Below are 14,656 nucleotides of genomic sequence, written 5' to 3'. Positions count from 1 at the left end.
AGCAACAACAATAGCATCAATAGCAGATGTAGAACCCACCACCTGTTGTGGGCAACATACCTCGTAAAAACCCACTGTTCGATGAAGCTAATGATAACCCACCAAACTTACCACCACCACCACAGCTACTCGCAAATATGGCATGTAATGAAAGAATTCTAAGAGAATATGCACTACCAAATCTAGACATGGTTCAGGGGACTATAACGAGGCCAACTATTGCGGCCAATAATTTCAAGATCAAACTAGCAATTCATCTTCAACTTTGTCTTTTGTTGTTCCCCTTCTCCTTAATAGATAACTCTTCCTCTTAGTTAGACACGCGGGCACTAGGATCTATCACGGCATGGGATGAACTTGCAACAAAATTCTTACATAAGACATTCCAACGAAGGAGGGAGATTTCAACATTCAAACAATCTGAGGGATAAAGCTTTCATGAAGCTTGGGAGCATTTTAAAATGCTAATTCAGAAATGCCCACACCATGGACTACCTGAGTGGTTACGATTGCAAATGTTTTATAGTAGGTTGGATGCACATGCACCATCAGGGTTAAATGGAGCATTAGGAGGAGCTTTAATGACTGGACATATGAGGACGCATATGAAATGATAGAAAAAATGGCGATCAACTCCTGTCAATGGCCAACTAAACACTATATATATGGCCAAAGACCATTTATGTTGAACGCTATACAAGAGGATGATAGACACCAACAATTAGTGGAAAAACTTAACCATATTGAGGCTTGAAATAGTGCACTATCTATATATGGAGGAGACAAATTACTCTTCCACTATATTAGCAATCCCAAAGAGGATGTGAACTAAATCAGAAATGGAAGTGGAAACCCTTATTTGAATACATACAATACCGGATGGAGATATCACCTAAACCTGAGATAGGGATGAAACTAAGGAGGAGGTAATAGTTCTAATTAGGTTAAAATTGATAACTATCAACCTCTTTATCTGAAAAAAACTTAGGAGTGGGCCAACCCAAATGACCATACTGTATGTGGTCAACATTTGGATCGAACTGAAGGGGAAATGTAGTCAATGATGATGGACGTGAAACATGTGTAGTTTGAGTGCACTAATTCAACAAAAACATTTACTAAGCTTGAAGATTAGATGAGTTAATTAATGAGCATGATGGGAGGCATCGAGAGAAAATTGACACTGGTATCCCTAGTAACACTAAAGATAATCTTCAGAGAGAAAGGAAAGAGCATGTGAAAACAACCGCATTCCAATCTGGCAAAGTGTTGAGTAACCTAGAGAATCCAACTCAGGAGGAAAATAAGGGGAATACTAATGATCTTCATGAAGAACCTTCAGAAGCTAATGACAGAGTGGAGCTAGAAAAAGTAGTTGAACGGGTAGCTAAGCCGGAGGAAGAACCGATAAAAAAACTTGCAATTTCAAAGGTACTATTCTGTCACGATTGAAGGAGAGACGAAGACGGGATGAAGATTATTTTGTAAGTTTTCTACATTGATTTAAATCATTAAATGTTAACCTGTCATTGATAGACTTCATTGAAATTATGTCAATGCATAGGAAAATTAAAATTGGAGAACAGGTTAATATAGACCTATCACGTAGTGTGCTAATATCTAGATAAGTTCCCCCAAAATTAAAATACCCGTGGAGTTTCACAATACCTATAGACATAGGGGATATCCATTTCAATAAAGCTCTATGTGATTTAGGACCTAGCATAAACCTAATGCCTCTATCTATATATGAAAAACTTAGGGCTAGTAGGCCTCAAGAATATTTAAATTACAATACAATTAGCTGATAGGTCGTCAGTACAACCTAAGGTGGTATTAGAAGATGTGTTGATAAAGGTGTGTAATTTCATAACTCTTGCAAACTTTTTGATCCTCGACTTTGAGGAAGACCGTGAAATACCTATTTGGTTAGGTAGGCCTTTTCTAGCTACATTAAGGTCTACCATCGATCTAGAAAAAATTGAATTAACCATGAAGATCAATGGTGAAATAGAAAATTTTAAATGTGGACACCAACAGAGTGAGGGAAACAGGAAAAAAGTTAGGGGAACATTGTAATGAAATATCTATCCTTAAACCTAACTACCCTAAGTTAAGCGAAATATTTTTTGTAATCGATGGAGGTCAAAAGAATAGGTTTAAACAATGGGACAAGCGAAAGAAGGTGGAATGGCATGACGGACGATGGACCAACACTGAAAGAAATAAAAACAGAGAAGTGTCCTAATGCACTGTACTTGAACTGTAGGATGAAATCGGCAATAAAACTTGACAGTTTTAATTAAACTCTAATTTTATGTATATTATTTATTTAACTAACTACTTAGCTTAGAATGTAATTTTTATTAACACTGTGTCTAATAGGAACCGAAAACACTTTAGGAGTAGAAACTTGGCTCAAAACAGAGTCAATGTCGCAACACAGAACTTTTGTGTCACGACATAATGTCCTGTAGCAAAGAATCAAGAAAATCATCTCGATGTCGCGACACAGAAGATAGTTTACCTAGGTTTTCAACATTTTAGAGTGTGTTGTGATATCAAAACCCGACATTACAACAATGAAAAATTTCTTGGGATGTCACGACATGAAACCTTTATGTCGCGACATCACTACAATTTCTGTAGGGTTGGTCCGACCCGATTGTTAAACCTTCTGGCATAAACCATGTTCTAAAACTATTTTTAACCTTAAAACACTACTTTAAAATCCTAAAAACTATTTTTAACCTAAGATTGAAACTCTTTTAACATCTAAACCCTTCCAAATTTCTTAAAACCTCTCAAACTCTAAACCTTTTTCTTTCACTTTACATATTCGATTTGTTGCAAATTCCTTATTCTTTCAAGCTGATTTGGTGTAGAAGCAAGAGAAAAAAAATAAAAGGAATGATAACGAGAGAGCTTTTCTAGGAAATCTGAACAAATTATACGAGGTTAAAAGTTCCAAACTTGAATTTTACTATTCCATTGCTTGTGAAATACATTGCTTAAAGTTATTAGTGTTTCTAAATTTTCAATATCAGATATGTCTGTTAGGAAGAGTAGAAAAACTAATTTGCAAGAACCATTGATGATTTTGAATCCTTTAAAATTTCGAAACCAAAATTTTGAGATGTATTTTCTCAAACTTTAAGGAAAAACTTTTATTCAGGGAAGGGGATTCGAACCATCGATGGTTCTTTGCAACAAAATTTGGTCTTTAGTACAATACCATAAATGGGAACGTTTCTACTCGATCTTGAAAGAAAATGTTGTTATCCCACTCATCTAGGGATTTTATGTTGCTCTTAGGCATGAGAAAACTAGGAGGCCACATGGAATCATGTGGAAAACAATAACAATAAGAGGGAAGGATGTGCCATTCTCTCCATGTTTTTTTAAATATTATGATGCTCCATATTATGAGTCTGACTATTTAGAAAGTACTGATCTAACGAAATTTAAAGATGTTGATGTGGAAAGCATTGTTAAGTATCTAACTAAAAATCAAGGTGAATGGAATCTCTGACCCGATACTGGACTACCATAAAATTTTAATCAAGTCATAATGTCTCTGATAGCTAAAATGTGGATGCACCAGCTCTTAACATTTCTAATGTCAATACATTTCAACCTATTCTATTATATGACATTGTACAAAGGAAGAAAATATGCATAGGGCAATGGATCTATCAAAGTGTGAAGCTGTAACACCTCTAACCCGTATCTGTCGCTGGAATAGGGTTACAAAGCATTACCAAAAACCTAAAGCTTAAAACATTTGATTTCAAAAATTTCATAAATCATGGAAATTATCAATCAAAATCATACAGAATGTCCCTTTTACGAGCCTTCAAAGCCATAGAAGCGCTTTAGAAATGATTCGGGACTAAATCAGAAACATTTAGAACTTCATAAAAAAAGATAGAATTTTTCACACTGCAGGGGTCACGCGACCGTGTGGCCAAGCCGTGTGACTGACACAGTTGAGACACACGCCCGTGTCTTAGGCCATGTGGGCATTCAAAGTAGGGACACACGACTGTGTCCTAGCCTATGTCTGTGCCTATTTAACTCTTTGACTTGGTTCACACGGCCAAGCCACAGGCCCGTGTGTCAGGCTGTGTAACTCTCGAAATGTAACCTTTTAAAAACTACAAGGGACACACGGCTAGGTCACATGGCTGTGTGTCACACTCGATTGAGACACAAGCTCGTGTCTTAGGCTGTGTGGACAGGAAATAGGCCATTTTCAAGCCAATTCTCTCACCCAAAATAAGCATACACAAACAAGTCATTTGCACCTATATTCAAGCATTCAAAATGTACTTAAAAATGCATAATAAAACAAGATCATTATGGTATTCGTTCATACAACCAATATGCCATAAAGGCACCTCATACACATACATTGAACATACCTAAACTTGTGCATATTTCACCATTTATCAATTGACTTGTTTCTATACCTGTAAACGGAAAAATATATAGGATTTTTCCTATGCCATTTATCACCTTTTTACTTAAAATTGTTGTTAAACTTAAGTAATTGTTTAATAAATTAATAAAATATGTGAAAATATGAAATTAGGACATACAAATTATTAAAATGTGATTTTATGCTTTGTTATATAGTTTTCATGCAATAAATGGCTTATTTTATATTAATTTGAATATATTATATTTTTTAAGACATAAAGTGGGTCATGCAAGATTAAATTAAATAATAAAATATAAAATTATTTTTAAAAATATTTCATTAATAATTTGGGTTTTAAATTAATTAATTAAATTGGATAAAATTTATTATTTGGTCCTCTAACTTGTTGATTTATTCTGGACAGGTCTAATAGCTTTGCTGGATTACAAAACCATCCAAATTGGAGAACAAGTCAACCCAAAATTCAGCTGCACATGGCTGTTCATAAACCATTTTTTGGTTGAATTGAGTTGAAGAAATCAGAGATTTACCTAAAGATTTGCATTGGACCGAGTCTCAGTCCTGAGTTGTTGTAGCACTCAAATTGATCAAAAATCAAGCAAAAATAAGTTCAACTTCCTCAATTTATGACCGGCCACCCATGGAAGATGCCTCAAATGATGAAAACTCCTATTTTTAGTAAACTATCCCCATCTCCTCACTTATAAATAACACCTCATTCTCACATTTCTACTCATCCCTCATCATTCGTCATTCTCTCATCTCTAAATTCTCTTAGCATTCTTCTTTTCCCCCCACGCCTATCATTATCTTTTCATAAATATTTTAGCATTTGAGCCTCTTAAAAAACCCTTGGTCAGCCACCTTGGAGAGTAAAGGAGTGAAGCAAAAGAACGAAGGAGCCTCGTCAGTCAGAATCTTAGGTGACAGCCACTCTAAATTAGGTTTAATCTGTAACAACCCAGTTTTAGCAAAACCAGAACAGTAGTTTTGGAACCAAAAATCTGAGGTTGTAAATTATTTTAATATTATTTTTGGCATTCATAGCATGTGATTATATATGTGTAAAAAAATTTGTGAGCTAATTTTATCGTTTAGTAGCTCAATTTGAGAAAAATGACTTAATCGCATAAGATGCAAAAGTTACATTCTATTTGATAAAGGTGTCTAATTGCTATGGCTTATTAAATGTGAAGTCCTTATGTTGTAAATAGACCATGGATAGTGGAAATTGACATGAATAGCCATCCATTATGTGTTTTTAAATGATATTAAATGAGGTCATTTTGGTAATTGGTTAAATAAATCATAATTAAACCAAACCAAAGTTAAAATTTGTTCATCTTTTCCATTTACAACTGAAAAAAAAAAGAAAATAAGGGTTTTGAAAGCTTTGAAGTTTCGGCCCTTGTTCATCTTGATTGAGGTATGTTTTGAGCTCGGTTTTTGATGATTTCTATGTTTTTGTGATCGTTGTTTTGAGTACTAACTAGCCTATGTCTTAATTTGTGAATTTTTTGATGATTTTATGAAGTGCCATTGATGAATGCTTGAGCTCTTGAATGTTTGATGATGAAAAATGAATAATTGTTGATAGATTTTAATGTTTTATAAAGCGTTTTTTAGTGAAATTGCATAAAATGGATTAATTTGTGAAAAAATGAAACTGTGTGGTTAAATGTGTGCAATATTGATAAATATGGGCTGTTATAGAGCTTATAGAAATTCAACTAGCCCGAGTTTAGTTAAAATTGTTATAAATGGTGTTTTTATGAAATAGGGACTAAATTGAATAAATGTGAAATTTAGGGGCTAAAGTGAAAAAATGCCCAAATATGCATTTGTGGACTAAATTAAATGGTTTTGCAAAGCCCCAATTTTTGGGCTTGGAAGTATTGGGCCTTGAGTCTAGGTTCAGGTGGAAAACGGCCCGAATAATTTGAATGTTATTATTATTTCATATGTTTAGTTAAGTAATTAAATAAATTACGAAGGGTTTATGGTGTGGGAAAAAAGGCCCAAGAGTAAATTTAATTCGAGGCAATTCCTGAATTTTTAATTTTGGAGAGAGAGGGTTTTGGAGATATGGGCTTTTAAAATTGAGGTGGTAAAATAGGACACAAAAAGATCTGTGGTAAAGTGGCATGTGGCGCCACCTCGGTGTTTGGGGAGTGACGTGTGGATGTTTAGGGGGAGCCAAAGTTCAAGTCACAAGGTAAGCGTGTTGTTACTTTTATTTTATTTTTTTGTGCATGTGCCGAGCATGTGATAGAGCTTAAGTGGAAATTTGGCTAGGGCTTTAGAAAGGTTGGGCCGTGGTTATGAATGGCCATTAGGGCAAGCTTTATTTTCTTTTTGCTTTACCGAATTAGGGTTAGCCACCTAGAGCCTTCCCTTTCATTCTATTCTCTTCTCAGTATCTCAAAAAGTCAAAAAACGCAAAGTTAGATCTCTTGAGTGTCAAATTCTTCCTTCTCTTCTCCTCTCTTCTTCTATTTTGTTTTTTCTCCTTCTTTTCTTCTCTAGCCGAAACATTCCTACCATTCTACTCATCTCCTCTTTCATTCCCATTCTTTTCTAAACTTCTATAACCAATTGCCATAAAAGTCGAAATCCCAAAAGTTGTTTATTGTGCCAATTTCTTCTAGCCAAAATCCTCCTATTTTCTTCATCTCTTTTGGTCGATTTTCATATCCTTTAAACCTCAACCCCGGTCGACAATACCACTGCAAAAACCACCATACCAAATCATCTTCCTCTTTACAGTTCCAAAAGCCGAAAACACCATAGTTTTTAGGGATATATAATCGAATCTTTAGATCTTTAAGATTCGATTTCTGCAAGTGTTTAAGGGCTAGATCTGCATCAGATCTGAGTACAAACTAAAGTGGAATTGTTTTGGTTAAAAGAACCTGTGGTAAGTATTTAGATCTGTTCTTTATTTCGGGTTTTAGAAAAGCCGAAATCCCTAAAGGCATAGGGAGGCTACCAATGGAGCTTAAGGCTCTAAGGGTTGTAACAATTGATTTGTTTTGGTGTTAGTGTGATCTAGAGGCTGCTGATCGAAGACTTGGACAAGTGGAACGACTAGATCGAGATCTAGTCACTAGTTTTGGCAAAGGTAGGATCTTAAGGGCCATATGTATTGATGGCCGATTATGGTAAGTAAGTTTATGATGTTTGCCATTATACTTTGGATCAGATATGCTTAGTGACCGATTTTAGGATATCGTGGGAGATTTCGGTAGCAATTGTTGCAAATCAGGTGTGTAAACGACACCCACTAGTAGACTAGATCGGCAAAAGTTGAAAAGCCGAAATACTGAAAAGCTGGCATTTCGAGAACTTGCGAGCGTGCGAGCACTCATGGGATTGTTTGTATTGATAATTTTGGTAACTTCAATAGTAAGATTGCAGAGTGTGCAATTTCGTGCACTTCGGTATATTTGGACCTAATGGGCCGAAATTGGGTTAAATGGGCCAACGAGCCCAATTCGGTAAAACTTTCGGTAAGTGTTTCTGTTAATACGTTAATAACTGTAATGAGAATGAAACCCTAAAAAGACTAATAAAATTACTAAAATACCTCTGTAAGGTAGAATTACCGTAATACCCCTAAAGGGGTAAGTTTACGATTATGCCCATCGAGGGTAAATAACTGTTCTTATGCTATAATTTGACTGTCTTTCTGAAGCATGCCTTGTTAATTATATATATTCTGCATACATGTCATACTGTATAGGGTTAGGTTTTGTTATGGAGGAAGAACCCGTTCTGGTAGCCGTGCCACATATTCTGAAATAAGCAGCTTTGCTGCGGATTATAGTTACTACCGCAACCAGTACTAACACTGTAAGTGTAAGGATGGCGTGGATGATTTATTCCCCACAGGAAGTGTAGGGATGGACGGAGGCAAGTGCAGGGTTGGATGGGTTTATCATGCATTAATCATATGAGACTGTTTTGTTATCGGCCAACTGTATTGAAATGGGCCCAACTTGTTAATATGGGCAAGGCCCAATATATCTCAACTTGTAATAGGGCTACGGCCTAGATTGATACTGACATGGGCTAGGCCCAGTATACTCTGATACTGTAAGGGGCTATGGCCCAGATTAATATTGATATGGGCTAAGGCCCAGTTAACTCTCATTTCTGAATAGGGCTTAGGCCTAGTAAAGTTTGAACTGATTTGGGCTCTAGTTGGGATACTTTACACACTAAGTTTTCCAAACTCACCCTCTTTTTCCCATCTTTGCAGGTGAGCCTTAGATCTGTGGACTTGGAGTTGGAGGGATTCAGAGTGGCCATGTGGACTATTTAAAATAAGTGTTTTTACATTCAATTTTATTTTAGATTATTTCCTTTATGTTTTCAGATTTTTAATTTGTAATAAGGCCGCTTTAATTATTTTTAGTTTGTTTTGTTAGCTTAGATATGATATTGTTTTAATGGTTTGAAATTGAATAGCTCTAGGGCGCGTTTTAAAAAGGTTACTTGATTTGAAAATATCGCATTAACAAAGTAAAGCTTCTGCAATGAAAACATTTTCAAAATTAATAACCTTTCCAAATGGTTTTAAACGAATTGGTTTTCCCTGAACAATCACTCAGTTAAAGTGTGGCAATGGTTGTGTGCATGTCTAGGATTGGATCCTTGGAGAGCTGGGTACTTAAGCAGTCTAATTGACTCACCTCTTCTTTCTCGGCGTCCTACCTGGTGCACAGCTCTCATTCACTTTAATCTATAACGAAGATATTCTTTAAACACTAAGAAAGACTTTGGATAAAACATGACTTTTCTAGTAACGCTTCAATGTGACACATCAGATTCGGTAGTAACGTCTGGGCCGGGTTCGGGGTGTTATATTTAGTGGTATCAGAGCCCGATTACAATAACTCGGCTGTGGATCAGGGTCTGAAAAGTTTTTCAAAAAATTTTGTTAAACTTAGGCCCAAGAAGGGTATTTTGGAAACGGTTTTGGGATTATTTTCAAAGATATTTTACAAGGTATACATGTTTTAAGGTTCAATCTTAAAATAGTTTAAGTTTTTTTGGGTTTCTGAAATTTGATAACCGAAGAAGTGGCACACTGATTCCCCGACGCCAAGTCTGTAAGTATTTTTATTTTGTACTGTACTGAAATATTGTTATACTACTCTAGATAGTACTGAGACCCTACTATGATTCTGTAGTTAGGGTAATATTGAAACTGTAGAAACTGAGATAGTATGGAAAACTGAAAACTTTAGAAGACTGAGACTGTAGCTAGGATACGATACATCGAAAACAGGAACTTTGAAATACTCTTTATGCATAGGACATCTGTATAAATACTGAAATTTTTGAATCGAGATCTTGGTAGTTATTGTTATGCATGCTGATAATGTAGAGTGTTGATATCGATTCTGAGGGTAAGCGAAGTCTGCCAACTTTGGGTAGCGGTAACTCAGAGCTTGGGACTGAGGCACCGGCCGAGCTAGTAAGGAAAGTGGTAGAAGAAGTATTGGAGACCAAGGTTAAGGAAATTAGGGAAACGCTTCAAATAGGGTGCTTGGAGTGTAAGAAGAGGAAGGATTCTAGTTCTTAGAAGACTGAGCCTCGTTCTGTGAAACATGTTAAGACACGACCAAACTTTCCAACCTGCAAGAACTGCAACGGGCGTCATCCGGGTGAATGCCATAGGAAGACAGGAGTATGCTTTAGATGTGGGTCCAAGGAGCATCAAGCTCAGGATTGCCAAGCTTATTTTATTTATGTGTGTGTTACGAGTTGTATGCGTACTTGATAGATGTTTCTTTACTTTTGTAATTAAACATTCTGGGTCGTACTAAGAATTATTTTTAATTAGAGTGCACAGCAGAAGCATAGTGGTTTGACTTGAGTAATACGATTAGTTGATAGTTTGAAATTTCGAGGACAAAATTTCTTTAAGGGGAGTAGAGTTGTAAAACCCTAATTTTTGGGCCTGGAAGTATTGGGCCTTGAGTCTGGGTTCCGGTGGAAAATGGCCCGAATAATTTGGATGTTATTATTATTTTGTATGTTTAGTTTAGCAATTAAATAGATTACGAAGGGTTTATGGTGTGGGAAAAAAGGCCCAAGAGTAAATTTAATTCGAGGCAATTCCTAAATTTTTAATTTTAGAGAGAGAGGGTTTAGGCGATATGGGCTTTTAAAATTGAGGTGGTAAAATAGGACACAAAAAGATCTATGGTAAAGTGGCATGTGGTGACACCTAGGTGTTTAGGGAGTGACGTGTGGATGTTCAGGGGGAGCCAGAGTTCAAGTCACAAGGTAAGCGTGTTGTTACTTTTTTTGTGCATGTGGCGGGCATGTGATAGAGCTTAAGTGGAAATTCATCTAGGGCTTTAGGAAGGTTGGGCCGTGGGTCTGAAGGGCCATTAGGGCAAGCTTTATTTTCTTTTTGTTTTACCGAATTAGGGTTAGCCACCTAGAGCCTTCCCTTTCATTCTATTCTCTTCTCAGTATCTCAAAAAGCCGAAAAACGCAAAGTTAGATCTCCTGAGTGTCGAATTCTTCCTTCTCTTCTCCTCTCTTCTTCTATTTTCTTTTTCTTCTTCTTTTCTTCTCTAGCCGAAACATTCCTACCATTCTACTCATCTCCTCTTTCATTCCCATTCTTTTCTAAACCTCTATAGCCGATTGCCATAAAAGCCAAAATCCTAAAAGTTGTTTCTTGTGCCGATTTCTTCTAGCCGAAATCCTCCTATTTTCTTCATCTCTTTTGGTCGATTTTCATATCCTCTAAACCTCAACCCCGATCGACAATACCACTGCAAAAACCACCATACCAAATGATCTTCCACTTCACAATTCCAATAGCCGAAAACACCATAGTTTTTAGGGACATATAGTCGAATCTTTAGATCTCTAAGATTCGATTTCTGTAAGTGTTTAAGGGCTGGATCTGCATCATATCTGAGTAGAAACTAAAGTGGAATCGTTTTGGTTGAAAGAACCTGTGGTAAGTATTCAGATCTATTCTTTATTTCAGGTTTTAGAAAAGCCGAAATCCCTAAAGGCATAGGGAGGATGTCAAATGGAGCTTAAGGCTCTAAGGGTTGTAACAATTGACTTGTTTTGGTGTTAGTGTGATCTAGAGGGTGCTGATCGAAGGCTTGGACAAGTGGAACTACTAGATCGAGATCTAGTCACTAGTTTTGGCAAAGGTAGGATCTCAAGGGCCATATGTATTGATGGCCGATTATGGTAAGTAAGTTTATGATATTTGCGATTATACTTTGGATCAGATATGTCTAGTGACTGATTTTAGGCTATCGTGGGAGATTTCGGTAGCAGTTGTCGCAAATCAGGTGTGTAAATGACACCCACTAGTAGACTAGATCGGCAAAAGCTGAAAAGCCGAAATGCCGAAAAGCTGGCATTTCGAGAACTTGCGAGTGTGCGAGCGCTCATGGGATTATTTGTATTGATAATTTTGGTAACTTCAACAGTAAGATTGCAGAGTGCGCAATTTCGTGCACTTCGGTATATTTGGACTTAATGGGCCGAAAGAAAAACGTTCGGTAAGTGTTTCTATTAATACGTTAATAACTGTAATGAGCGTGAAACCCTAAAAAGACTGATAAATTTACTAAAATACCTTTGTAAGGTAGAATTACCGTAATACCCCTAAAGGGGTAAGTTTACGATTATGCCCATCGAGGGTAAATAACTGTTCTTACGCTATAATCTAACTGTCTTTTTGAAGCATGCCTTGTTAATTATATATATTCTGTATACATGTCATACTGCATGGGGTTGGGTTTTGTTATGGAGGAAAAACCCGTTCTGGTGGCTGTGCCACATATTCTGATATAAGCAGCTTTGCTGCGGATTATAGTTAGTGCCACAACCGGTGCTAACACTGTAAGTGTAAGGATGGCGTGGGTGATTTATTCCCCATAGGAAGTGTAGGGATGGACGGAGGCAAGTGCAGGGTTGGATTGGGTTATCATGCATTAATCATATGTGACTGTTTTGTTATCGGCCAACTGTATTGAAATGGGCCCAACTGTGTTAATATGGGCAAGGCCCAATATATCTCGACTTGTAATAGGGCTATGGCCTAGATTGATACTGACATGGGCTAGGCCCAGTATACTCTGATACTGTAAGGGGCTATGGCCCAGATTAATATTGATATGGGCTAAGGCCTAGTTAACTCTGATTTCTGAATAGGGCTTAGGCCCAGTAAAGTTTGAACTGATTTGGGCTCTGGTTGGGATACTTTACACACTGAATTTTCCAAACTCACCCCCTTTTTCCCATCTTTGCAGGTGAGCCTTAGATCGGTGGACTTAGAGTTTGAGGGATTCAGAGTGGCCATGTGGACTATTTAAAATAAGTGTTTTTACATTCAATTTTATTTTAAATTATTTTCTTTATGTTTTCGGGTTTTTAATTTGTAATAAAGACGCTTTAATTATTTTTAATTATTTTTAGTTTGTTTTGCTAGCTTAGATATGATATTGTTTTAATGGTTTGAAATTGAATAGCTCTAGGGTGCGTTTTAAAAAGGTTACTTGAATTCAAAATATCGCATTAACAAAGTAAAGCTTCTGCAACGAAAACATTTTCAAAATTAATAACCTTTCCAAATGGTTTTAAATGAATTGGTTTTCCCTGAACAATCACTCAGTCAAAGTGTGGCAATGGTTGTGTGCATGTCTAGGATTGGATCCGTGGAGAGCTGGGTACTTAAGCAGTCTAATTGACTCACCTCCTCTTTCCTAGCATCCTACCTGGTGCACAGCTCCCATTCACTTTAATCTATAACGAAGATATTCTTTAAACACTAAGAAAGACTTTGGATAAAACATGACTTTTCTAGTAATGCTTCAATGTGACACGTCAGATTCGGTAGTAACGTCTGGGCCGGGTTTGGGGTGTTTCAGGTTTGGTGAATAAATGATTTAATTTTGAATATGTTTAGATCAAGAATGAAAGAAATCAGATTTAGATCGAGGGAAATCGAAAGTTATCGAATAGTCTATCCGGTTCCTCTATTCCGACTATAAGGTAAGTTCATATACAAATGAATGCATTTAAATTAAATTATATGTGTATACTTATCATTGAAATGTTATAAATGTTGAACAAAAAATTATGAGCAAGAATCGACAGAGTTACGATGTTCAAAAGTCCTGTACGAACCTTAGGAATAGTATAGGATACGAATGTCATGACATTAGGTTATCGAGATATGATTACATGTAAGACCATGTCTGGAACATTGGCATTGTATTGAGATTACGTGTAAACCATGTCTGGGACATTGGCATCGTTAGTCAATTTCATGTAAGACCTTGTCTAGGATAGTGGCATCGATATGTGATAACATGCAAGACCATATCTGGGATATGGCATTGTACGAGCTTATGTGATTTTCGAGTAACCTTAATCATTCCAAATGGTTCAACAGGAAAAGTCAAGTCAAGAAAGAATATTTGAATGAGCTAAGTGACTTAGGTACGTACGAAATTCATACGAGTATTGAAAAGGGGAAATAATTGATGAACTCAAGTAATACATTGAATATAAGTTCAATGAGAAAGGTTTGTGAATTTGAATGTGATTAGCTATGTTTAACATATTTGAATTGATATGCAAATATTCATATGTTGAATTTATTTGTATATGGCTTACCAAGCTTTTGAAGCTTACTTTGTGTTTTCTTTCATGTTTTATATATTATCGAAGCTAGCTCGGACATCGGGGATCATCGTGAACCATCATCACTCTATTGACTACTTGTTGGTATTTTTGGATGCCTGTAAATTTGGTATATGGCATGTATAGGCTAGTGAGTTTATGATATGTTTTATGGTTTGTTATAGACATTATATTTAGCTTGCTTTTGTTTGAAATGTTGGTATGTATTTGGTTATTTAAGTTGGCTTAAAATTATGTTTTGGATAAGTGTTATAAGTGATGTATATAATGTTTTGTGTTTTGGAATTGTTTGCCATGGTTATGGATATGACTAAATGGCTACTCTTTTGGTTAGTTATTAATGTTTAAGGAATGGAACATTATGGTATGATTTATAGATGAAGAATTGATAAGTTTGAAAGGCATGATTTAGTTGATTGTAAGGTGATGAAAATACATTTAGAAGTTATGTGAATTTAGTAATTTTGGCATAATGAGTTGGTATGCTTTGAATATGGAATTGAGTAGTTGAAA

At 36.1% G+C, this 14,656-nt stretch overlaps 1 non-coding gene across 1 annotated transcript; it reads right to left on the bottom strand.

Annotated features, from left to right (window-relative positions):
* Positions 1 to 387: 387 nt before the first annotated feature.
* Positions 388 to 493, bottom strand: LOC121204411 (small nucleolar RNA R71). Its single transcript, XR_005899336.1, has one exon. It is a non-coding gene; the product is annotated as a small nucleolar RNA R71 (small nucleolar RNA).
* Positions 494 to 14,656: the final 14,163 nt, after the last annotated feature.

Source organism: Gossypium hirsutum, chromosome A07 (genome assembly GCF_007990345.1).
Source record: "Gossypium hirsutum isolate 1008001.06 chromosome A07, Gossypium_hirsutum_v2.1, whole genome shotgun sequence".
In the NCBI taxonomy this organism is placed as follows: Eukaryota; Viridiplantae; Streptophyta; class Magnoliopsida; order Malvales; family Malvaceae; genus Gossypium; species Gossypium hirsutum.
Note: the sequence above shows the minus strand (reverse complement) of the source record. Positions and strands in the feature narration are given on the sequence as shown.